The 24253-nt window shown below is 38.2% G+C and overlaps 1 protein-coding gene across 1 annotated transcript in view; it reads left to right on the top strand.

Annotated features, from left to right (window-relative positions):
• The window catches only part of IQCM (IQ motif containing M), a 436874-nt gene that overhangs the window by 301787 nt on the left and 110834 nt on the right, over positions 1-24253 (top strand). The window lies entirely within an intron of this gene.

The following is a 24253-nucleotide window of genomic DNA, read 5'->3' as shown; positions in this document are numbered from 1 at the left end:
AAATAAAAGCCATAATGTCATACCACTACTCATCTATTAGAATGACTAAAATAAAATTTAAAAATCTGACAATACCAAATCTGGCAAGAATGTAGAAAAACTGGAACATTCATACATTGCTGGTGGAAATACTAAATTGTACAACCCATTTCTAAAGATTTTGATACTTATAAATTAATATGCTCTAACCATAAAGCCTAGCCATCATACTCCTAGGTAATTTCCTAAGAGGATTGAAAGTATTTGTTTACACAAAAACCTATATATAAATATATGTAGCTGCTTAATCATAATTGCCAAGGGCTGGAAAAACACAAATGTTCTTCAACTGGTGAATGGATCATCAAAATTTGTTAACATTTGTACAGTGAAATAGTATCCAGCAATAAAGAGGAATGAGATACTGATACAATAACATGGATGAATTTCAAATGCATCATGTTAAGTGAAAGAAGCCAAACTCAAAGGCTATATATTGATTCCATTTAAATGACACTTTGGAAAAGCAAAACTAGTAGGACAGAGTCAGCCCTGTGATTGTCAGGGGTTAATGCTGGTGGGAGGGTTTGACTACAGAGAGGTTGCATGAGGGAGTTCTTAGGGTGATGAAACTGTTCTGCATAGCTAAAACAAACTGTATGCCAAAAAGAATGAATTTTGCTGAAAGTAAAATTTTTAAAATAAACACAAAATAAAAAGAGAATAATTTAAGAATGGCAAACAAATCCAAAAATGATGCGCACTGCTATTGGTCATTAGGGAGATGTAAATTAAACACAGTAGGATACCACTACACACCTACCTTAAGGGCTAAATTAAAAAGTCAGAACACACCAAGTGCAGCAGCTGGAACACTAATATCCTGCCAATGCAAATGTAAAATTTTAAAATCACCATCAGAATGGTTTGACGTTTTCTTAAAAAGTTATAGATACACTTACTATATGACTCAGCCATACCACTCCTAGATATTTGTCCATGAAAAAGTATACGTACATACAGGGACTTGTACATGAATATTCATAGATTCTTTTTTTTGTTAAAGACCCAAACTAGAAACAACTCAAATGCCCATCTACAGGTGAAAGGATAAACAAATTATGATATATCCATGCAGAATACTACTCATCAATATAAAAGAACAAACTATTGACAGTATATAATACATATAACAAACAATATGGCTGAATCTCACATGAATTATGCTGAAAAAGGTTAGACAAAAAAGAGTACAAGAGTATGATTCCGTTTATATAGAAGTCTAGAAGTTGCAAACAAACTAGGCCTGTGACAGAATCAGATCCGTGGTTACCTGGGACAGAGGTGGGAAATAGAAGTGAGACCTGATGGATTACAAAATTTGAGGGATGCTGTCAATAGAAATGTTTATTAACTTGATTGTGGTGATAGGTGATGGTTCCATGGATGTAAACATATGTCAAAATTCATCAAATTATACACTTTAAGTACATGTAGTTTTTTATTTACACTTCAATAAAGCTGTAAAAATAAAGTTGAAGACATAAAGTTAAACAACCAAGATAGTTAAATTTGTATTTTGGGATTTTTTGAAAGATGACTTCTCTTTAAGTTTAAAAGTAGCATATTAGAACTCATCTGGAGAGTCACAAATTTAATGCAGTCTCATTTGGCTTGTGCATATAAAGATCTATTTAAGTGCTCAGTTCTGAAAGATAGCCTGGAAGAAGAAGCGGGAAAGAAAGAGAAAGAAAATTATGAAAAGGAGGTTGAAGGCTTTAGGTTCTATAAGATGAACCAAGACCCTGATTGCAATTTATTTTCTCTTTGCAATTTTCTCCCTGAAAGTTAACCTATCATTCTAAAAGATTTGTGTTCATTGTCTAAAGCCCATTTGTGAACATTTGGTTCAAATAAAACAAATAGGAAATACGGAAGTAGCCTTATAAGTTGAGGACTCCATCTTCTGAGGTTTTATGCTTTCTTTCTCCTTTTTAGTAGGTGGCCAGGGCCTTGCATCTTTTTGAATTATAGTTGTTATTAAATTGATTGACAATAGAGTTTGCAGCATTTGCCTTGAAAAAGATTAGTCTATTATAGAAGTGCTTTCTGAAACTCAGTTAACTCCTTGACTATAAACATTTTAGGGAATATAGCTCTGGGAATTTATTACATGTTCCAATATTAATACTCCACAATGTAGGCACTCCTGTTTATTGATTTCACTCTGTAGATTTAGAGATGTATCATCAGCAAGAACTGAAGAGTAGTTAACAGAGTTACTGAATGCTCTGTAAATGGCATGGGCTACTAACAAAGTATGTAGTATTAAGACCATACATACTCTAAAAATATTTCATATATCCATATTTTATATCCCAGAATTCCTAGCACAGTGGCTTGAATATAAGTGGAATGCTGCATATGTCATAATTTCAAATTGCTTAATAGGCACAAAGTATTTATTCTGAATCATAATTTTGTAATCTTAGACCATCAATGAAGTTAAAAAAAAAAGTCTTTAAATTTTTTTCCGGGAGCATAGTCTTGTCAAACCTGTTTTCGGAAAGGTTATTTGGAGGGCTAGTCTTTTAATATGTCTTTGGTTATCTTTCCTTATGAGTTGTCTGTCTCTGAGCTCCCCTGACCTTATGGCCTATCACAGGTACACTAAACTTGTTCCTCTCCTTCATTAAGTTTTTGTGACTTTGGTGAATTTCCAGCCTGGAAGCTGTATATTACATTAATGAGCTCTTGGAATTCTAATAGGAATACCTTGAAAGGGGTAGGTTAGTCATTGTCTTTCAGGGAAGTAATTTAGGGAATACAAATGAATGATTAAACTACTTTCTCAAACCAATGGTCCATTCTTAACTGAAATCATATTGTTATATTAATGTAAGTTTTCTAATCAGTTCAGATTCTGAGTAATGAGCAAAGACCTCTAGTTCTATTTCTTTTTCATACATCATTTTGAGCCCTTATATAGTAAGTTTTACTTACCTTTATAACATATGGTTATTTAAGTTGTATAATTAATACTGGAACCTGATTTCCTGGCCTAATCACTATTATGTTACCTATTACGAGTACAAGGTATCTTTTTATGCCCTTCAGTTTATTCCACTGCCTTCAGGCAAGACCTGATATACATTAGCCAAATGGGAATCTGTCCCATCTTTAAAGACTGTGGCAATTACTCAGTCATCCTTGACAGCTCAGAATTTTCTACTTTGCAACATGACTTTCTTTTCTTATGCATCCTTTATTGCAGTTGTAGCTGTTTCACTCTCCACAAAACAAAGCCTATGCCTACAAGATTAAGACCTTTTCTTTTTTCTGAAAATATTCCTTTTCAAACATTATTCCTCAGAAGTCCCCTTTCTAATCCTTAATGTCTTTTGGCACTTCTCTCTAAACTTTCCCACATTTTCTCATTTGTTTTAAGTGATGGAACTCAGACTAATATATAATAATCCAATAAGTCTGATTTATTATGAATATAATCCTACTTACTACATGTTCTGCTTATATCTTTGTGCTTTTTTAGACCTTTAAAATACACATCTCCGGGCTTCCCTGGTGGCACAGTGGTTGAGAGTCCGCCTGCCGATGCAGGGGACGCGGGTTCGTGCCCCGGTCCGGGAAGATCCCACATGCCGCGGAGCGACTGGGCCCGTGAGCCATGGCCATTGAGCCTGCGTGTCCGGAGCCTGTGCTCCGAAACAGGAGAGGCCACAGCAGTGAGAGGCCCGTGTACCGCAAAAAAAAAAAAAAAAAAAAAAATACACATCTCCGCATTTACTTGGATTTCTATCTATCATTTTTAATCTCCTTTTATGGACATATTTCTTGTAGCTATTTGATATATGTGTAATTTATTTTGCCTTCTTAAATTTCCTACCCTGACTTCTCCTGATTTTCCTTAACTTATTTAGAATATGGACATTTATTACTCTTGTCAAAACTCAGTTGACAATGTTGAACCCATTCTCTGAGGTGTTTTATAAGATTATTATATAATGTAAAACCCAAATAAATCCTGATTTGAAAGGAGCTCCATATATATATATATATAATTAACATCTTTATTGCAGTATAATTGCTTTACAATGGTGTGTTAGTTTCTGCTTTATAACAAAATGAATCATTTATACATATACATATGTCCCCATATCTCTTCCCTCTTGTGTCTCCCTCCCTCCCACCCTCCCTATCACAACCCTCTAGGTGGTCACAAAGCACTGAGCTGATCTCCCTGTGCTATGCGGCTGCTTCCCACTAGCTATCTATTTTATGTTTGGTAGTGTATATATGTCCATGCCACTCTCTCACTTTGTCCCAGCTTACCCTTCCCCCTCCCCATATCCTCAAGTCCATTCTCTACTAGGTCTGTGTCTTTATTCCCATCTTGCACCTAGGTTCTTCATGACCTTTTTTTTTTTTTTTCTTAGATTCCATATATATGTGTTAGCATACGGTATTTGTTTTTCTCTTTCTGACTTACTTCACTCTGTAGGACAGACTTTAGGTCCATCCACCTCACTACAAATAACTCAATTTCATTTCATTTTATAGCTGATTAATATTCCATTGTATATATGTGCCACATCTTCTTTATCCATTCATCTGTTGATGGACAGGTTGCTTCCATGTCCTGGCTATTGTAAATAGAGCTGCAATGAACATTGTGGTATATGACTTTTTTTGAATTATGGTTTTCTCAGAGAATATGTCCAGTAGTGGAATTGCTGGGTCTTATGGTAGTTCTATTTTTAGTTTTTTAAGGAACCTCCATACTGTTCTCCACAGTGGCTGTATCAGTTTACATTCCCACCAACAGTGCAAGAGGGTTCCCTTCTCTCCACGCCCTCTCCAGCATTTATTGCTTGTAGATTTTTTGATGATGGCCATTCTGACCGGTGTGAGATGATACCTCATTGTAGTTTTGATTTGCATTTCTCTAATGATTAATGATGTTGAGCATCCTTTCATGTGTTTGATGGCAATCTGTATATCTTCTTTGGAGAAATGTCTATTTAGGTCTTCTGCCCATTTTTGGATTAGGTTGTTTGTTCTTTTGGTATTGAGCTGCATGAGTTGCTTGCATGTTTTGGAAATTAATCCTTTGTCAGTTGCTTCCTTTGCAAATATTTTCTCCCATTCTGAGTGTTGTCTTTTCGTCTTATTTATGGTTTCCTTTGCTGTGCAAAAGCTTTTAAGTTTCATTAGGTCCCATTTGTTTATTTTTGGTTTCATTTCCATTTCTCTAGGTGGTGGGTCAAAAAGGATCTTGCTGTGATTTATGTCATAGAGTGTTCTGCCTATGTTTTCCTCTAAGAGTTTGATAGTGTCTGGCCTTACATTTAGGTCTTTAATCCATTTTGAGTTTATTTTGGTGTATGGTGTTAGGGAATGTTCTAATTTCATACTTTTAAATGTAGCTGTCCAGTTTCCCAGGACCACTCATTGAAGAGGCTGTCTTTTCTCCACTGTATATTCTTGCCTCCTTTATCAAACATAAGGTGACCATATGTGCATGGTTTATCTCTGGGCTTTCCATCCTGTTCCATTGATCTATATTTCTGTTTTTGTGTCTTGATTACTGTAGCTTTGTCATATAGTCTGAAATCAGGGAGCCTGATTCCTCCAGCTCCATTTTTCTTTCTCAAGATTGCTTTGGCTGTTCAGAGTCTTTTGTGTTTCCATACAAATTGTGAAATTTTTTGTTCTAGTTCTGTGTAAAATGCCAGTGGTAGTTTGATGGGGATTGCATTGAATCTGTAGATTGCTTTGGGTAGTAGAGTCATTTTCACAATGTTGATTCTTCCAATCCAAGAACATGGTATATCTCTCCATCTAGTTGTATCATCTTTAATTTCTTTCATCAGTGTCTTATAATTTTCTGCATACAGGTCTTTTGTCTCCTTAGGTAGGTTTATTCCTAGGCATTTTATTCTTTTTGTTGCAATGGTAAATGGGAGTGTTTCCTTAATTTCACTTTCAGATTTTTCATCATTAGTGTGTAGGAATGCTAGAGATTTCTGTGCATTAATTTTGTATCCTGCTACTTTACCAAATTCATTGATTATCTCTAGTAGTTTTTTGGTAGCATCTTAAGGATTCTCTAGATATAGTATCACGTCAACTGCACACAGTGGCAGCATTACTTTTTCTTTTCCGATTTGGATTTCTTTTATTTCTTTTTCTTCTCTGATTGCTGTGGCTAAAACTTCCAAAACTATGTTGAATAATAGTGCTGAGAGTGGGCAACCTTGTCTTGTTCCTGATCTTAGTGGAAATGGTTTCAGTTTTTCACCATGGAGGACGATGTTGGCTGTAAGTTTGTCATATCAGGCCTTTATTATGTTGAGGAAAGTTACCTCTATGCCTAGTTTCTGGAGGGTTTTTATCATAAATAAGTGTTGAATTTTGTCGTAAGCTTTCTCTGCTTCTATTGAGATGATCATATGGTTTTCATTCTTCAATTTGTTAATATGGTATATGATATTAATTGATTTGCATATGTTGAATAATCCTTGCATTCCTGGGATAAACCCCACTTGATCATTGTGTATGATCCTTTTAATGTGCTGTTGGATTCCGTTTGCTAGTATTTTGTTGAGGATCTTTGCAACTGTGTTCATCATCGATATTTGCCTGTAGTTTTCTTTCTTTGTGATGTCTTTGTCTGGTTGTGGTATCAGGGTGATGGTGGCCTCGTAGAATGAGTTTGGGAGTGTTCCTCCCTCTGCTATATTTAGGAAGAGTTTGAGAAGGATAGGTGTTCGCTCTTCTCTAAATGTTTGACAGAATTCGCCTGTGAAGCCATCTGGTCCTGGGCTTTTGTTTGTTGGCAGATTTTTAATCACAGTTTCAATTTCAGTGCTGGTGATTGCACTGTTCATATTTTCTATTTCTTCCTGGTTCACTCATGGAAGGTTGTGCATTTCTAAGAATTTGTCCATTTCTTCCAGGTTGTCCATTTTATTGGCATAGAGTTGCTTGTAGTAATCTCTCATGACCGTTTGTACTTCTGCAGTGTCAGTTATTACTTCTCCTTTTTCATTTCTAATTTTATTGATTTGAGTCTTCTCCCTTTTTTTCATGAACAGTCTGCCTAATGGTTTATCAATTTTGTTTATCTACTCAAAGAACCAGCGTTTAGTTTTATTGATCTTTGCTATCATTTCCTTAATTTCTTTTTCATTTATTTCTGATCTGATCTTTATGATTTCTTTCCTTCTGCTGACTTTAGGGGTTTTTTTGTTCTTCTTTCTCTAATTGTGTTAGGTGTAAGGTTAGGTTGCTTATTTGAGATGTTTCTTGTTTCTTGAGGTAGGATTGTTTGCTATAAACTTCCCTCTTAGAATTCCTTTTGCTGCATCCCAAAGGTTTTGGGTCATCGTGTTTCCATTGTCATTTGTTTCTTGGTATTTTTTGATTTCCTCTTTGATTTCTTCAGTGATCTCTTGGTTATTAAGTAGTGTATTGTTTAGCCTCCGTATGTTTGTATTGTTTGCAGATCTTTTCCTGTAAATGGTGCCTAGTCTCGTAGCGTTGTGGTCAGAAAAGATACTTGATACGACTTCAATTTTCTTAAATTTACCAAGGCTTGATTTGTGACTCAAGATATATTCTATCCTGGAGAATGTTCCATGAGCACTTGAGAAGAATGTGTACTCTGTTGTTTTGGATGGAATGTCCTATAAATATCAATTAAGTCCATCTTGTTTAATGTATCACTTAAAGCTTGTGTTTCCTTATTTATTTTCATTTTGGATGATCTGTCCATTGGTGAAAGTGGGGTGTTAAAGTCCCCTACTATGATTGTGTTATTGTCAGTTTCCCATTTTATGCCTGTTAGCATTTGCCTTATGTATTGAGCTGCTCCTATGTTAGGTGCATAAATATTTACAATTGTTATATCTTCTTCTTGGATTAATCCCTTGATCATTATGTAGTGTCCTTCTTTGTCTCTTGTAATAGTCTTTGTTTTAAAGTCTATTTTGTCCGATATGAGAATTGCTACTCCAGCATTCTTTTGATTTCCATTTGCATGGAATATCTTTCTCCATCCCTTCACTTTCAGTCTGTATGTGTCCCTAGGTCTCAAGTCAGTCTCTTGTAGACAGCATATATATGGGTCTTGTTTTTCTATGCATTCAGCCAGTCTATGTCTTTTGGTTGGAGCATTTAATCCATTTACATTTAAGGTAATTATCGGTATGTATGTTCCTATTACCATTTTCTTAACTGTATTGGGTTTGTTATTGTAGGTCTTTTCCTTCTCTTGTGTTTCCTGCCTAGAGAAGTTCCTTTAGCATTTTTTGTAAAGCTGGTTTGGTGGTGCTGAATTCTCTTTGCTTTCACTTGTCTGTAAAGGTTTTAATTTCTCCATCCAATCTGAATGAGATCCTTGCTGGGTAGAGTAATGTTGGTTGTAGGTTTTTCTCCTTCATCACTTTAAATATGTCCTGCCACTCCTTCTGGCTTGCAGGATTTCTGCTGAAAGATCAGCTCTTATCCTTATAGGGGTTCCCTTGTGTGTTATTTGTTGTTTTTCCCTTGCTGCTCTTAATATTTGTTCCATGTTTTTAATTTTTGATAGTTTGATTAATGTGTGTCTTGTGTGTTTCTCCTTGGATTTATCCTGTATGGGACTCTGTGCTTCCTGGCCTTGATTAACTATTTCCTTTCCCATATTAGGGAAGTTTTCAACTAGAATCTCTTCAAATATTTTCTCAGTCCGTTTCTTTTTCTCTTCTTCTTCTTGGACCCCATCATTCGAATGTTGGTGCATTTAATGTTGTCCCAGAGGTCTCTGAGACTGTCCTCAATTATTTTCATTCCTTTTTCTTTATTCTGCTCTGCAGTAGTTATTTCCACTATTTTACCTTCCAGGTCACTTATCCGTTATTCTGCCTCAGTTATTCTGCTACTGATCCCTTCTAGAGAATTTTTAATTTCATTTATTGTGTTGTTCATCACTGTTTGTTTGCTCTTTATTTCTTCTACATCCTTGTTAAATGTTTCTTGTATTTTCTCTATTCTATTTCCAAGATTTTTGATCATCTTTACTATCATAATTCTGAATTCTTTTTCAGGTATACTGCTATTTCCTCGTCACTTGATAGATCTGGTGGGTTTTTGCCTTGGTCCTTCATCTGCTGTGTGTTTCTCTGTTTTCTCATTTTGCTTAACTTACTGTATTTGGGGTCTCCTTTTCGCAGGCTGCAGGTTTATAGTTTTGTTTTTTTTGGTGTCTGTCCGCAGTGACTAAGGTTGATTCAGTGCGTTTTGTAGGCTTCCTGGTGGAGGGGACTAGTGCCTGTGTTCTCGTGGATGAGGCTGCATCTTGTCTTTCTGGTGTCAGGTCCACGTCTGGTGGTGTGTTTTGTGGAGTCTGTGGCCTTATTATGACTTTAGGCAGCCTCTCTGCTAATGGGTTGTGTTGTGTTCCTGTTTTGCTAGTTGTTTGGCATAGGGTGACCAGCACTGTTGCTTGCTGGTCGTTGAATGGAACTGGATCTTGGCCTTTAGATGGAGATCTGTGGGAGATTTTTGCTGTTTAATATTACATGGAGCTGGGAGGTCTCTTGTAGACCAGTTCCTGAACTTGGCTCTCCCACCTCAGAGGCCCAGCCCTGATGCCTGGCTGGAGCACCAAGAGCGTTTCATCCACACAGCTCAGAATAAAAGGGAGAAAAAATAGAAAGAAAGAGAGAAAGAGAGAGAGAGAGAGAGAAAGGGAGAGAGGAGAGAGAGAGAAAGAAAGGAAAAGAAAGAAAGAAAGAAGATAAAATAAAATAAAATAGTAAAAATAAATTAAAGTTATTAAAACGAAAAATAATTATTAAGGAAAAGTTTTTAAAAGGTAATAAAATAAATGGACAGACAGAACCCTAGGACAAATGGTAAAAGTAAAGATATAAAGACAAAGTCACACTCAGAAGCGTACACATACACAGTCACAAAAAGAGAAAAATGGAAAAAAATATATATATCGTTTCTCCCAAATTCCACCTTCTCAATTTGGGATGATTTGTTGTCTATTCAGGTATTCCACAGATGCAGGGTACATCAAGTTGATTGTGAAGATTTAATCTGCTCCTGGGAGAAATTTCCCTTCCTGTTCTTTGTTCGCACAGCTCCTGGGGTTCAGCTTTGGATTTGACCCTGCCTCTGCGTGTAGGTCGCCTGAGAGCATCTGTTCTTAGCTCAGACAGGACGGCGTTAAAGGAGCAGCTGATTTGGGGCCTCTGGCTCACTCAGGCCGGGGGGAGGGAGGGGTACGGATGTGGGGCGAGCCTGCGGCGGTAGAGATCATCATGACGTTGCACCAGCCTGAGGCACGCCGTGTGCTCTCCCCAGGAAGTTGTCCCTGCATCACGGGACCCTGGCAGTGGCGGGCTGCACAGGCTCCTGGGAGGGGAGGTGTGGAGAGTGACCTGTGCTTGCACACAGTCTTCTTGGTGGCGGCAGCAGCAGCCTTAGCGTCTCATGCCCATCTCTGGGGTCCACACTGATAGCTGCAGCTTGCGCCCGTCTCTGGAGCTCCTTTAAGCGGCGCTCTTAATCCCCTCTCCTCGCACACCAGGAAACAATGGTCTCTTGCCTCTTAGGCAGTTCCAGACTTTTTCCCGGACTCCCTCCCAGCTAGCTGTGGCGCACTAGCCCCTTCATGCTGTATTCACTCAGGCAACCCCAGTCCTCTCCCTGGGATCCGACCTCCGAGGCCCGAGCCTCAACTCCCAGCCCCCGCCCGCCCCGGCTGGTGAGCAGACAAGCCTCTCGGGCTGGTGAGTGCAGGTCGGCACCAATCCTCTGTGCGGGAATCTCTCCGCTTTGCCCTCCGCACCCCTGTTGCTGTGCTCTCCTCCGCGGCTCCGAAGCTTCACCACTCCGCCCCCCACAGTCTCCGCCTATAAAGGGGCTTCTAGTGTGTGGAAACCTTTCCTCCTTCACAGCTCCCTCCCACTGGTGTGGCCCCGTCCCTATCCTTTTGTCTCTGTTTATTCTTTTTTCTTTTGCCCTACCCAGGTACGTGGGGGAGTTTCTTGCCTTTTGGGAGGTCTGAGGTCTTCTGCCAGCATTCAGTAGGTGTTTTGTAGGAGTTGTTCCACGTGTAGATGTATTTGTGGGGAGGAAGGTGATCTCCGTGTTTTAGTCTTCTGTCATCTTGAAGCTCCTCCTTCCATATATTTTATATCTCTTATATCTGCTCAAACATAGGAAATGGTCTATTATTATTTGGAGAAGTTTAAATGTACTATGGCTAGTTCAATGTTGCAATTTACCTATAGAGGTAAATCTTCTTGCTTGAGGAGAATAATGTGGTCACTTGAAATTTTTCAAGTCAACTGAACAGGAAAAATTGTTTAGGTGTATACCCATTGATCTCCCTTTACCAACTATAAACTCCCAACAACCTCTACTTTCATATTCTTTAATGTCTCATATTCTTTAATGTCCCTTTGATTTTCTTCATTAAGGGCAAATGATGTGAATGTGTTTTTGTGATAAGTGTAATTGCTGCTAGGAAAAGTGTCATTTTATTTTTATATGGTTCAGTTGGTTAAAACTTTCAACGTTTAGTACACTCACAAGAATAACCCAATGGAAAGATAAAAATGAACGCTATATTGTATCTGGTTAAAGTGTTTCTTAACTATTGTCAAATTACTAAAAATTCTTTAGGATGATGAAATATATCTTCCTCATTGTGTTCTTTGTGACTTCCATTTCTTTTCTTGGGCTTCAGTGGTAAAATCAGAGATGTGTTTCCCATTCCCTCAACCCCAGTTTTACCAAGCAGGTTGGAAGCATTGAGGAGGCAGACTTTAAGATAAGGCATCAGATCCATAAGTTAAAGGAAATGTGAGTTGCACATTTACAACCACCTACCACTCCATACTTTACTGCTTATCTTTGTAAAATAAAAATTGTAGGATCATTGTTTCATTATTTGCCTTCTGCATCTATTTATTTAACAAGCATTAATTAGGTGTCTACTATATGCTTGGCAACAGAGATTGAGAAACAATTAAAGCTTAATCCCTGCCCTAGAAGTGTTCACATTCTAGCAGATCCAAAACACTATGAGATTTTGGCTCAGTTAGTCTCAGTGAGCACCCCTATTGGTCCATGAGTCAAATAGAGTGATATCAAATGAGGATCTTCCAAAAATTTTTTGGAAGAACATCTCCAAATAACGAAGGTTGGCATTAATACTCAGTATCTGAAATAAAAACTCAAAGCTGAGTTCACTGTCCATCTAAGTAAGGGAGAGTCATGCCTAGTGATGGTATGTGACTTCTCAGGCTAGGCCATAGAAGACTTTGTGGCTTCTCCCTTGCTCTCTTTTGGATAAGCTAGTCAGGAAAGCTAGCTACCATGTCATGGAGACACTCTAGCAGCTCTGTTGAGAGGTCTATGTGCTGATGAACTGAGGGCATGTGCTGCAGCCAGTGAGGAACTGAGGTCTGTGTGAATAATGCAACATGGAGGTGGAACCTCCAGCACCAACAGTACTTCTACAACGATGACTGCAGCTCCAGTGACAGCTTGACTGCAACTTCATGAGAGACCCTGGCCTGACCCACGCAGAAAATCCAGTCCAGATTCCTAACTAATATTATGTGAGACAAATGTTTGTTGTTTTAAGCTTTTAGTTTGGGGGTAATTTTTTACACAGCATACAAGTCAGTGATTAGTGTTTTTTAACAGTGGAAGTGAAATGACATAGGATTGAGTGTAGTTCCTCAGGAAAGACTGGGCTGCTGGTTGACTGACCTTCAAAAAACTTTGTAACTAGAGTGAAACTTTTGTTCATTGGTTAACTTTCAAAAGTAGGATCTCTCACTGATTGGTTGGCTTTCAGAAGTGTGTTTACTGAGGTGAGTTTTTACCAGCTGATAAAACAGGCTTGCTATTGGTTCTGGGGGTTACTTGTCAGCATGGCTATGGAACTATAATTGATTGGTTAAAGAGGTATAAAAAATAGTTTAAGTATTAACTTGTTACATAGCTGTAGAACTGTTAGGCTTCTCTTAATACTGTGGGGAAAAAGTTATTTTCAATAAATAGGCACAGAAAGAAACAAAGATTACATGGTAATTGATTTACTAGACGCAATTAAGCATAATTATGAGCCTAGGAAAAGAGAATGACTATATCTGGCAGTATTAGAAATGATTTTATAAAGATGATGATATATGAGTTTATCCTTACAGAATAGGTTAGAATTACTAAGTACAGAAGAGAAGAAAGATTGTAGGCAAAGGGAAGAGCATGGGAGAGTCCACATGTGGGAACTAACTGTTTTAAGAAGCTCTTTTTTATCAAATTCTCCTGAACAATTTAGCAGAAGGCTCTTCTTTTCTTATTGTGATATAATTGGCATATAACTTTATATTAGTTTCAGGTGTACAATATAATGATTTGATATTTGTATGTATTGTGAAATGATTAAAACAATTAGTCTAGTTAACATCCATCATAATACATAGCTACAAATTTTTTTCTTGTGACAAGAATTCTTAAGATCTACTCTCTTAGTAACTTTCAAATATACATTATAGTATTATTATATACAAACTATACATTACATCCCCATGATTTATTTATTTTATAACTGTAAGTTTGTACCTTTTGACCACCTTCTCCCATTTGCCCCACCCCCCCACCTCTGGCAACCACCAATCTATTCTCCGTACCTATGAATTAAGGGTTTTTTGTTTTTGGTTTTTAGATTCCATATATAAGTGCAATTGTATGGTATTTGTCTTTCTCTGTCTGATTTATGTCACTCAGTCAGCATTATGACTTCATGGTCCATCCATGTTGTTGCAAATGGCAAGATTTCCTTCTTTTTATGGCTGAATAATATTCCACTGTATGTGTGTATATATATATATGTACATATATATACAATATATATGTATATATATCCCTATGTCAATGAATAGAGGGATTAAAAATTGTGGAGCATGTATACATATATATATATATATATATATGTATACATGCTCCACAATTTTTAATCCCTCTATTCATTGATGGACACTTAAGTTGCTTCCATGTCTTAGCTATTGTAAATAATCCTGCAATAAGCATGGGTACATATATTTTTGAGTTAGTGTTTTTGTTTCCTTCAGATAAATACCCAGATATGGAATAACTAGTTGGTAGTTCTATTTTTAACTTTTTCAGGAAACTTCATATCTCTTTCTCTGGTAGTTCTATTAGTTTTTGAGAACATATTCCTTATTTCCAGACTAAAATTCTTTAGCACATAGTAAGCATTTATGCATTAACTATTTGTTTTATGAATGAATGCATATGTGAAGTATTACTATAACAGTTAAGCCATTTTTTTTTTTTTTTTTTTTCCTTTATAAAAATGTTTATTTTCATTGCGGGTAACGTGAGTTACTTTACTAAGTAGTACTTCAAAAGCTCAAACATTTTTAAAAGCTGATTTCAAATAGCAAAGAGAGAAAACATGCACTGCCATGCCAAAGTACTTCATTAAAATTTTAAATCAGCTTTATCACAAAAGTTTGGAATTAGTTACTCTGTGTGTTAAATAAAAAACACAGTTGTACAGTTTGAAGCTACAGTTTCTATATCAACTGGTGGAATATCACAACGTATTTCAACATAGTTATGAAGTATGTGTGCATAATATCCAATTCCAAGGGCACCTCTCCTTCATAGCTTCTTTTTTTTTTTTTTTTTAACATCTTTATTGGAGTATAATTGCTTTACAATGGTATGTTAGCTTCAGCTTCACAACAAAATGAATCAGTTATATATATACATATATTCCCATATCTCTTCCCGCTTGCGTCTCCCTCCCTCCCACCCTCCCTATCCCACCCCTCCAGGCGGTCACAAAGCACCGAGCTGATCTCCCTGTGCTATGCAGCTGCTTCCCACTAGCTATCTACCTTACGTTTGGTAGTGTATATATGTCCATGCCTCTTTATCGCTTTGTCACCGTTTACCCTTCCCCCTCCCCATAGCCTCAAGTCCATTCTCTAGTAAGTCTGTGTCTTTATTCCTGTTTCACCCCTAGGTTTTTCATGACATTTTTTTTTTTAATTCCATATATATGTGTTAGCATACGGTATTTTTCTCTCTCTTTCTGACTTACTTCACTCTGTATGACAGACTCTAGGTCTATCCACCTCATTACAAATAGCTCAATTTCGTCTCTTTTTATGGCTGAGTAATATTCCATTGTATATATGTGCCACATCTTCTTTATCCATTCATCCGATGATGGACACTTAGGTTGTTTCCATCTCTGGGCTATTGTAAATAGAGCTGCAATGAACATTTTGGTACATGACTCTTTTTGAATTATGGTTTTCTCAGGGTATATGCCCAGTAGTGGGATTGCTGGGTCATATGGTAGTTCTATTTGTAGCTTTTTAAGGAAGCTCCATACTGTTCTCCACAGTGGCTGTATCAATTTACATTCCCACCAACAGTGTAAGAGGGTTCCCTTTTCTCCACACCCTCTCCAGCATTTATTGTTTCTAGATTTTTTGATGATGGCCATTCTGACTGGTGTGAGATGATATCTCATTGTAGTTTTGATTTGCATTTCTCTCATGATTAGTGATGTTGAGCATCCTTTCATGTGTTTGTTGGCACTCTGTATATCTTCTTTGGAGAAATGTCTATTTAGGTCTTCTGCCCATTTTTGGATTGGGTTGTTTGTTTTTTTGTTATTAAGCTGCATGAGCTGCTTATAAATTTTGGAGATCAATCCTTTGTCAGTTGCTTCATTTGCAAATATTTTCTCCCATTCTGAGGGTTGTCTTTTGGTCTTCTTTATGGTTTCCTTTGCTGCGCAAAAGCTTTTAAGTTTCATTAGGTCCCATTTGTTTACTCTTGTTTTTATTTCCATTTCTCTAGGAGGTGGGTCAAAAAGGACCTTGCTGTGATTTATGTCATAGAGTGTTCTGCCTATGTTTTCCTCTAAGAGTTTGATAGTTTCTGGCCTTACATTTAGGTCTTTAATCCATTTTGAGCTTATTTTTGTGTATGGTGTTAGGGAGTGTTCTAATTTCATACTTTTACATGTAGCTGTCCAGTTTTCCCAGCACCACTTATTGAATAGGCTGTCCTTTCTCCACTGTACATTTCTGCCTCCTTTGTCAAAGATAAGGTGACCATATGTGCGTGGGTTTATCTCTGGGCTTTCTATCCTGTTCCATTGATCTATCTTTCTGTTTTTGTGCCAGTACCATACCGTCTTGATAACTGTAGCTTTGTAGTATAGTCTGAAGTCTGGGAGCCTGATTCCTCCAGTTCCTTCTTTCGTTCTCAAGATTGCTTTGGCTATTCGGGGTCTTTTGTGTTTCCATACAAATTGCAAAATTTTTTGTTCTAGTTCTGTGAAAAATGCCAGTGGTAGTTTGATAGGGATTGCATTGAATCTATAGATTGCTTTTGGTAGTAGAGTCATTTTCACAATGTTGATTCTTCCAATCCAAGAACATGGTATATCTCTCCATCTATTTGTATCATCTTTAATTTCTTTCATCAGTGTCTTATAATTTTCTGCATACAGATCTTTTGTCTCCTTAGGTAGGTTTATTCCTAGATATTTTATTCTTTTTGTTGCAATGGTAAATGGGAGTGTTTTCTTGATTTCACTTTCAGATTTTTCATCATTAGTATATAGGAATGCCAGAGATTTCTGTGCATTAATTTTGTATCCTGCCACTTTACCAAATTCATTGATTAGCTCTAGTAGTTTTCTGGTAGCATCTTTAGGGTTCTCTATGTATAGGATCATGTCATCTGCAAACAGTGACAGCTTTACTTCTTCTTTTCCGATTTGGATTCCTTTTATTTCCTTTTCTTCTCTGATTGCTGTGGCTAAAACTTCCAAAACTATGTTGAATAAGAGTGGTGAGAGTGGGCAACCTTGTCTTGTTCCTGATCTTAGTGGAAATGCTTTCAGTTTTTCACCATTGAGGATGATGTTTGCTGTGGGCTTGTCATATATGGCCTTTATTATGTTGAGGAAAGTTCCCTCTATGCCTACTTTCTGCAGGGTTTTTATCATAAATGGGTGTTGAATTTTGTCAAAAGCTTTCTCTGCATCTATTGAGATGATCATATGGTTTTTCTCCTTCAGTTTGTTAATATGGTTTATCACATTGATAGATTTGCGTATATTGAAGAATCCTTGCATTCCTGGAATAAACCCCACTTGATCATGGTGTATGATCCTTTTAATGTGCTGTTGGATTCTGTTTGCTAGTATTTTGTTGAGGATTTTTGCATCTATGTTCATCAGTGATATTGGCCTGTAGTTTTCTTTCTTTGTGACATCCTTGTCTGGTTTTGGTATCAAGGTGATGGTGGCCTCGTAGAAGGAGTTTGGGAGTGTTCCTCCCTCTGCTATATTTTGGAAGAGTTTGAGAAGGATAGGTGTTCGCTCTTCTCTAAATGTTTGATAGAATTCGCCTGTGAAGCCATCTGGTCCTGGGCTTTTGCTTGTTGGAAGATTTTTAATCACAGTTTCAATTTCAGTGCTTGTGATTGGTCTGTTCATATTTTCTATTTCTTCCTGATTCAGTCTTGGCAGGTTGTGCATTTCTAAGAATTTGTCCATTTCTTCCAGATTGTCCATTTTATTGGCATAGAGTTGCTTGTAGTAATGTCTCATGATCTCTTTTATTTCTGCAGTGTCAGTTGTTACCTCTCCTTTTTCATTTCTAATTCTATTGATTTGAGTCTTCTCCCTTTTTTTCTTGATGAGTCTGGCTAGTGGTTTATCTATTTTGTTTATCTTCTCAAAGAACCAGCTTTTAGTTTTATTGATCTTTGCTATTGTTTCCTTCATTTCTTTTTCATTTATTTCTGATCTGATTTTTATGATTTCTTTCCTTCTGCTAGCTTTGGGGTTTTTTTGTTCTTCTTTCTCTAATTGCTTGAGGTGCAAGGTTAGGTTGTTTATTCGAGATGTTTCCTGCTTCTTAAGGTGGGCTTGTATTGCTATAAACTTCCCCCTTAGAACTGCTTTTGCTGCATCCCACAGGTTTTGGGTCATTGTGTCTCCATTGTCATTTGTTTCTAGGTATTTTTTGATTTCCTCTTTGATTTCTTCAGTGATCACTTCATTATTAAGTAGTGTATTGTTTAGCCTCCATGTGTTTGTATTTTTTACAGATCTTTTCCTGTAATTGATATCTAGTCTCATGGCGTTGTGGTCAGAAAAGATACTTGATACAATTTCAATTTTCTTAAATTTACCAAGGCTTGATTTGTGACCCAAGATATGATCTATCCTGGAGAATGTTCCATGAGCACTTGAGAAAAATGTGTATTCTGTTGTTTTTGGATGGAATGTCCTATAAATATCAATTAACTCCATCTCGTTTAATGTATCATTTAAAGCTTGTGTTTCCTTATTTATTTTCATTTTGGATGATCTGTCCATTGGTGAAAGTGGGGTGTTAAAGTCCCCTACTATGAATGTGTTACTGTCGATTTCCCCTTTTATGGTTGTCAGTATTTGCCTTATGTATTGAGGTGCACCTATGTTGGGTGCATAAATATTTACAATTGTTATATCTTCCTCTTGGATCGATCCCTTGATCATTATGTAGTGTCCTTCTTTGTCTCTTCTAATAGTCTTTGTTTTAAAGTCTATTTTGTCTGATATGAGAATTGCTACTCCAGCTTTCTTTTGGTTTCCATTTGCATGAAATACCTTTTTCCATCCCCTTACTTTCAGTCTGTATGTGTCTCTAGGTCTGAAGTGGGTCTCTTGTAGACAGCAAATATATGGGTCTTGTTTTTGTATCCATTCAGCCAATCTGTGTCTTTTGGTGGGAGCATTTAGTCCATTTACATTTAAGGTAATTATCGATATGTGTGTTCCTATTCCCATTTTCTTAATTGTTTTGGGTTCGTTATTGTAGGTCCTTTCCTTCTTTTGTGTTTCTTGCCTAGAGGAGTTCCTTTAGCAGTTGTTGTAGAGCTGGTTTGGTGGTGCTGAACTCTCTCAGCTTTTGCTTGTCTGTAAAGGTTTTAATTTCTCCATCAAATCTGAATGAGATCCTTGCTGGGTAGAGTAATCTTGGTTGCAGGTTTTTCTCCTTCAACACTTTCAATATGTCCTGCCAGTCCCTTCTGGCTTGCAGAGTTTCTGCTGAAAGATCAGCTGTTAACCTTATGGGGATTCCCTTGTGTGTTATTTGTTGTTTTTCCCTTGCTGCTTTTAATATGTTTTCTTTGTATTTAATTTTTGACAGTTTGATTAATATGTGTCTTGGCGTATTTCTCCTTGGATTTATCCTGTATGGGACTCTCTGCTTCTTGGACTTGATTAACTATTTCCTTTCCCATATTAGGGAAGTTTTCAACTATAATCTCTTCAAATATTTTCTCAGTCCCTTTCTTTTTCTCTTCTTCTTCTGGAACCCCTATAATTCGAATGTTGGTGCGTTTAATGTTGTCCCAGAGGTCTCTGAGACTGTCCTCAGTTCTTTTCATTCTTTTTTCTTTATTCTGCTCTGCAGTAGTTATTTCCACTATTTTATCTTCCAGGTCACTTATCCGTTCTTCTGCCTCAGTTATTCTGCTATTGATCCCATCTAGAGTACTTTTAATTTCATTTATTGTGTTGTTCATCATTGCTTGTTTCATCTTTAGTTCTTCTAGGTCCTTGTTAACTGATTCTTGCAATTTGTCCATTCTATTGTCCATTCTATCTCCAAGATTTCGGATCAACCTTACTATCATTATTCTGAATTCTTTTTCAGGTAGACTGCCTATTTCCTCTTCATTTGTTAGGTCTGGTGGGTTTTTATCTTGCTCCTTCATCTGCTGTGTGTTTTTCTGTCTTTTCATTTTGCTTATCTTACTGTGTTTGGGGTCTCCTTTTTTTTTTTTTGCAGGCTGAAGGTTCGTAGTTCCTGTTGTTTTTTGTGTCTGTCCCCAGTGGCTAAGGTTGGTTCAGTGGGTTGTGTAGGCTTCCTGGTGGAGGGTACTAGTGCCTGTGTTCTGGTGTATGAGGCTGGATCTTGTCTTTCTGGTGGGCAGGTCCACGTCTGGTGGTGTGTTTTGGGGTGTCTGTAGACTTATTATGATTTTGGGCAGCCTCTCTGCTAATGGGTGGGGTTGTGTTCCTGTCTTGCTAGTTGTTTGGCATAGGATGTCCAGCACTGTAGCTTGCTGGTCGTTGAGTGAAGCTGGGTGCTGGCGTTGAGATGGAGATCTCTCGGAGATTTTTGCTGTTTGATATTATGTGCAGCTGGGAGGCCTCTTGTGGACCAGTGTCCTGAAGTTGGCTCTCCCACCTCAGAGGCACAGCACTGAGTCCTGGCTGCAGCACCAAGAGCCTTTCATCCACAGGGCTCCTTAATTTGGGATGATTCGTTGTCTATTCAGGTATTCCACAGATGCAGCGTATATCAAGTTGATTGTGGAGCTTTAATCCGCTGCTTCTGAGGCTGCTGGGAGAGATTTCCCTTTCTCTTCTTTGTTCTCACAGTTCCCAGGGGCTCAGCTTTGGATTTGGCCCCGCCTGTGCGTGTAGGTCGCCGGAGGGCGTCTGTTCTTTGCTCAGACAGGACGGGGTTAAAGGAGCCGCTGATTCGGAGGCTCTGGCTCACCCAGGCCGGGGGGTAGGGAGGGTCACGGAGTGCGGGGCGGGCCTGCAGCGGCAGAGGCCGGCGTGACGCTGCAGCCTGAGGCGCGCCGTGCGCTCTCCCGGGGGAGCCGTCCCTGGATCCCGGGACCCTGGCAGTGGCGGGCTGCACAGGCTCCCCGGAAGGGCGTGTGGCTAGTGACCTGTGTTCGCACACAGGCCTCCTGGCAGCGGCAGCAGCGGCCTTAGCGTCCCATGTCCGTCTCTGGGCTCCGCACTCTTAGCCGCGGCTCGCGCCCGTCCCTGGAGCTCTCTCAAGCAGCGTTCTTAATCCCCTCTCCTCGTGCACCAGGAAACAAAAAGGGACGTAAAAGTCTCTTGCCTCTTCGGCAGGTCCAGACCCCTCCCCGGACTCTCTCCCGGCCAGCCGCGGCGCACCAACGCCCTGCAGGCTGTGTTCACGCCGCCAACCTCAGTCCTCTCCCGGCGCTCCGACAAAAGCCGGAGCCTCAGCTCCCAGTCCCGCCCGCCCCGGCGGGCGAGCAGACAAGCCTCTCGGCTGGCGAGTGCCGGTCGGCCCGATCCTCTGCGCTGGAATCTGTCCGCTTTGCCCTCCGCACCCCTGTTGCTGTGCTCTCCTCCGCGGCTCCCAAGCTCCCCCACTCCGCCTCCCGAAGTCTCCACCCGCGAAGGGGCTTCCTAGTGTGTGGACACTTTTCCTCCTTCACAGCTCTCTCCCGCTATTGCAGGACCCGTCCCTATCCTTTTGTCTCTGTTTAGTTTTTTCTTTTGCCCTAACCAGGTACGTGGGGGGTTCCTTGCCTTTTGGGAGGTCTGAGGTCTTCTGCCAGCGTTCAGTAGGTGCTCCGTAAGAGTTGTTCCACGCGTAGATGTATTTCTGGTGTATCTGTGGAGAGGAAGGTGATCTCTGCGTCTTACTCTTCCGCCATCTTCCCGGAAGTCCCCTAAGCCATTTTTTTCATCTTTCATATATTAAAATTCCTTTTGTTTACTCTCTCTGGATTGCTTCAGAGATTACTGTAGTGTGATATGGATATAATATAGTATGGCACAGTTCTTTAATATTTAACCATTTTAATTTAATAAAATATAATTTAACCATAATGGAGGCAGAAAGCCAAGGTAAGAAGAGCATTATTCAGTCACTCCACAAATGTTTATTGAGTGCCTTGTGTTCAATGCTTTGTGATAAATGTGAGGAAGTTTCAAAAGTTAATAGAATAGCTTCCCTCTTGTGTGTTTATGATTTAGCCTGGGGAAATGATACATATACATAATTAACTACAATAGAAGACATAAAGTGATGAGTCTTGTAAAACAAGCACATCTCAGCTGCTCTGCTTAACAGTCTTGTCAGGCAGGGCACAGAAGGGGCTTTGCAAGAGAGGAGCCTGAGCTGTGGCACAGACACTCCCGGCATCTTTGGAGAGCTGTAAGGATAATTCTAAAGTTATTTCATGCTCACGTTCATAATGTGCATAGCCAGCCCTTCTAAAATAACAATAATTAAAAACAGTACACTTGTTGAAGTAAGTCAGAGAAAGACAAATGTCATGTGATATCATTTATATGTGGAACTTAAAAAAAGACACAAATGAACTTATTTACAAAACAGAAATAGACTCACAGACATAGAAAACACACTTATAGTTACTAAAGGGGAAAGAGGGGGAAGGGATAAATTAGGAGTTAGGGATTAACATATACACTACTATGGATAAAATGGGTAAACAACAAAGACCTACTGTATAGCACAGGGAACTATGTTCAATATTTTGTAATAAGCTATAATGGAAAAGAATCTGAAAAAGTATATATATATATATATATGTGTGTATAACTAAAAAATAAAACAGTACATTTGTTTACTAAAGAGTAAGCACTACTTCAACTGTAGTGTATTATACATTGATAAGAGTAAGCACTACTTCAACTGTAGTGTATTATACATTGATATTGTTATGTATAAATTTAATATAAAGATGGCTTTTAGAAAATTTGTAAAATTATAAAAATAGGGAAGTATTACTAAGAATTCAGTTTCTTTAATATAACCACTTTTTATTATCTTGGCATATTCTTTTACAGTAATTTGTAAAACTACTTGTAACTAGAATATTTAAGCCCTGGAAGGGACACTACATGTCATTTTGCCCAATTCCCCTTTCATTGTTATGGGGAGTCAGTTAGGAGGTATTAGAAAAGTATCATTTGAATTGAGAATCTGAGGATGCAGAGGCTAAGTCAAGGTCATGACCTTCACTGTAACTGTGAAGATGATGATTCAAGTTCAGAGTCGCATCAGGCCCATCACCCCCACCACTACCACACACAGACATGCTTCCCAAGCCGTCCTGGCTTTTTATGAAAAGTAATTTTTCTGGACAAAGTAAGTACCACTGTATCTGCCTTTGAAATAGTCTTTTTTTTTTCTTTTCCTCAAGCTTTACAATTGCTGCTACTTTTGTCCTTTGAATATTTTCTGAAGCAAAATCTGAAAGAAATATACTCACTCCCCCTTTTGCTCTATCTTGGGAGTGGAGGTGAGGCAGAGGCCTGGAGTCCAGGCAGCCTGGCCCTGCAAAAGCTCTTATTGCCTGTGGACAGATTGGGTTCCAAACTCCTTGGAAAGCTCTGACCACGCATTTTTGGCCCCTCATATGTTGCTTCGCATGACTGTTTTAAGCTCAATTCCTTTCTTTTTCCAACCACACATATTAAATAGTAGGACATAGTATTTCATCATGAAACTTCACATAAAATAAAAGCTGATCCTTATTAGATGTAAATATTTTTTAAGCTGAAAATCATTTAATATCCCTGTGGGAGAATGATGACTTTTCTCCCCAAGACTGCAGTATAATGAGGTAAAAATGTTTTCACAATACTTTGGAATTGTTATAATTGTCTTCTGTGTTGTTTGACTGTCAGTTAAATGAGAACATTTGATAACTGTAGGGAGCTGATAAGACTTTCTATTAAAGTTACGTCATTATGTTAATCTGGGTTCAAATATAGTTTGCCTGAATCCTATTTTGATTATATTAGAATAAATTAACCTATTAAATAAAATTACCCTAGAGGGCACAGAACATTTTAAATGCCTTTCAAGTTACAAGTATATAAAATCATGTACTACTAAATCTACAGTTGTCTTTCCTCCTTAAAGCCTTTATGATTTGGAGCATAGATATTTCCACATAAATACAGATTGTTTGAGACTTAACATCAACCAATGAACAAGATTATTTAGCTTTTAACTCTTTGCATATTGTGGGAAAATAGTGAGTAGTGAAGTTTAAAAAATGTAGAGGCTCCCAGATTGCATGTGGTATGCAAACAACCAGAGACTGGAGTTATCTAATAAATATATTGACAGCTGCTTGTACAAAACACATAACTTTATTTTAAAAAGTTGATCTTCGTGTCATGGTGCAGATAATAGAGGTCTTCCAACAATTTTAACTGTAATTCCTTTATCCATGTATGGGAAGGACTCAGTGACCATGAGTACCATACATAAGTTTATAAACATTCACATAACAATTATATACTGTCCACTTTACAGTGATATGGCCGGCTTTTATTCAGAGTAAGTTTGACATATGTTTATGTAAAAATGAACTATTC

Source organism: Orcinus orca, chromosome 4, assembly GCF_937001465.1.
Source record: "Orcinus orca chromosome 4, mOrcOrc1.1, whole genome shotgun sequence".
Lineage (NCBI taxonomy): Eukaryota > Metazoa > Chordata > Mammalia > Artiodactyla > Delphinidae > Orcinus > Orcinus orca.
Note: the sequence above shows the minus strand (reverse complement) of the source record. Positions and strands in the feature narration are given on the sequence as shown.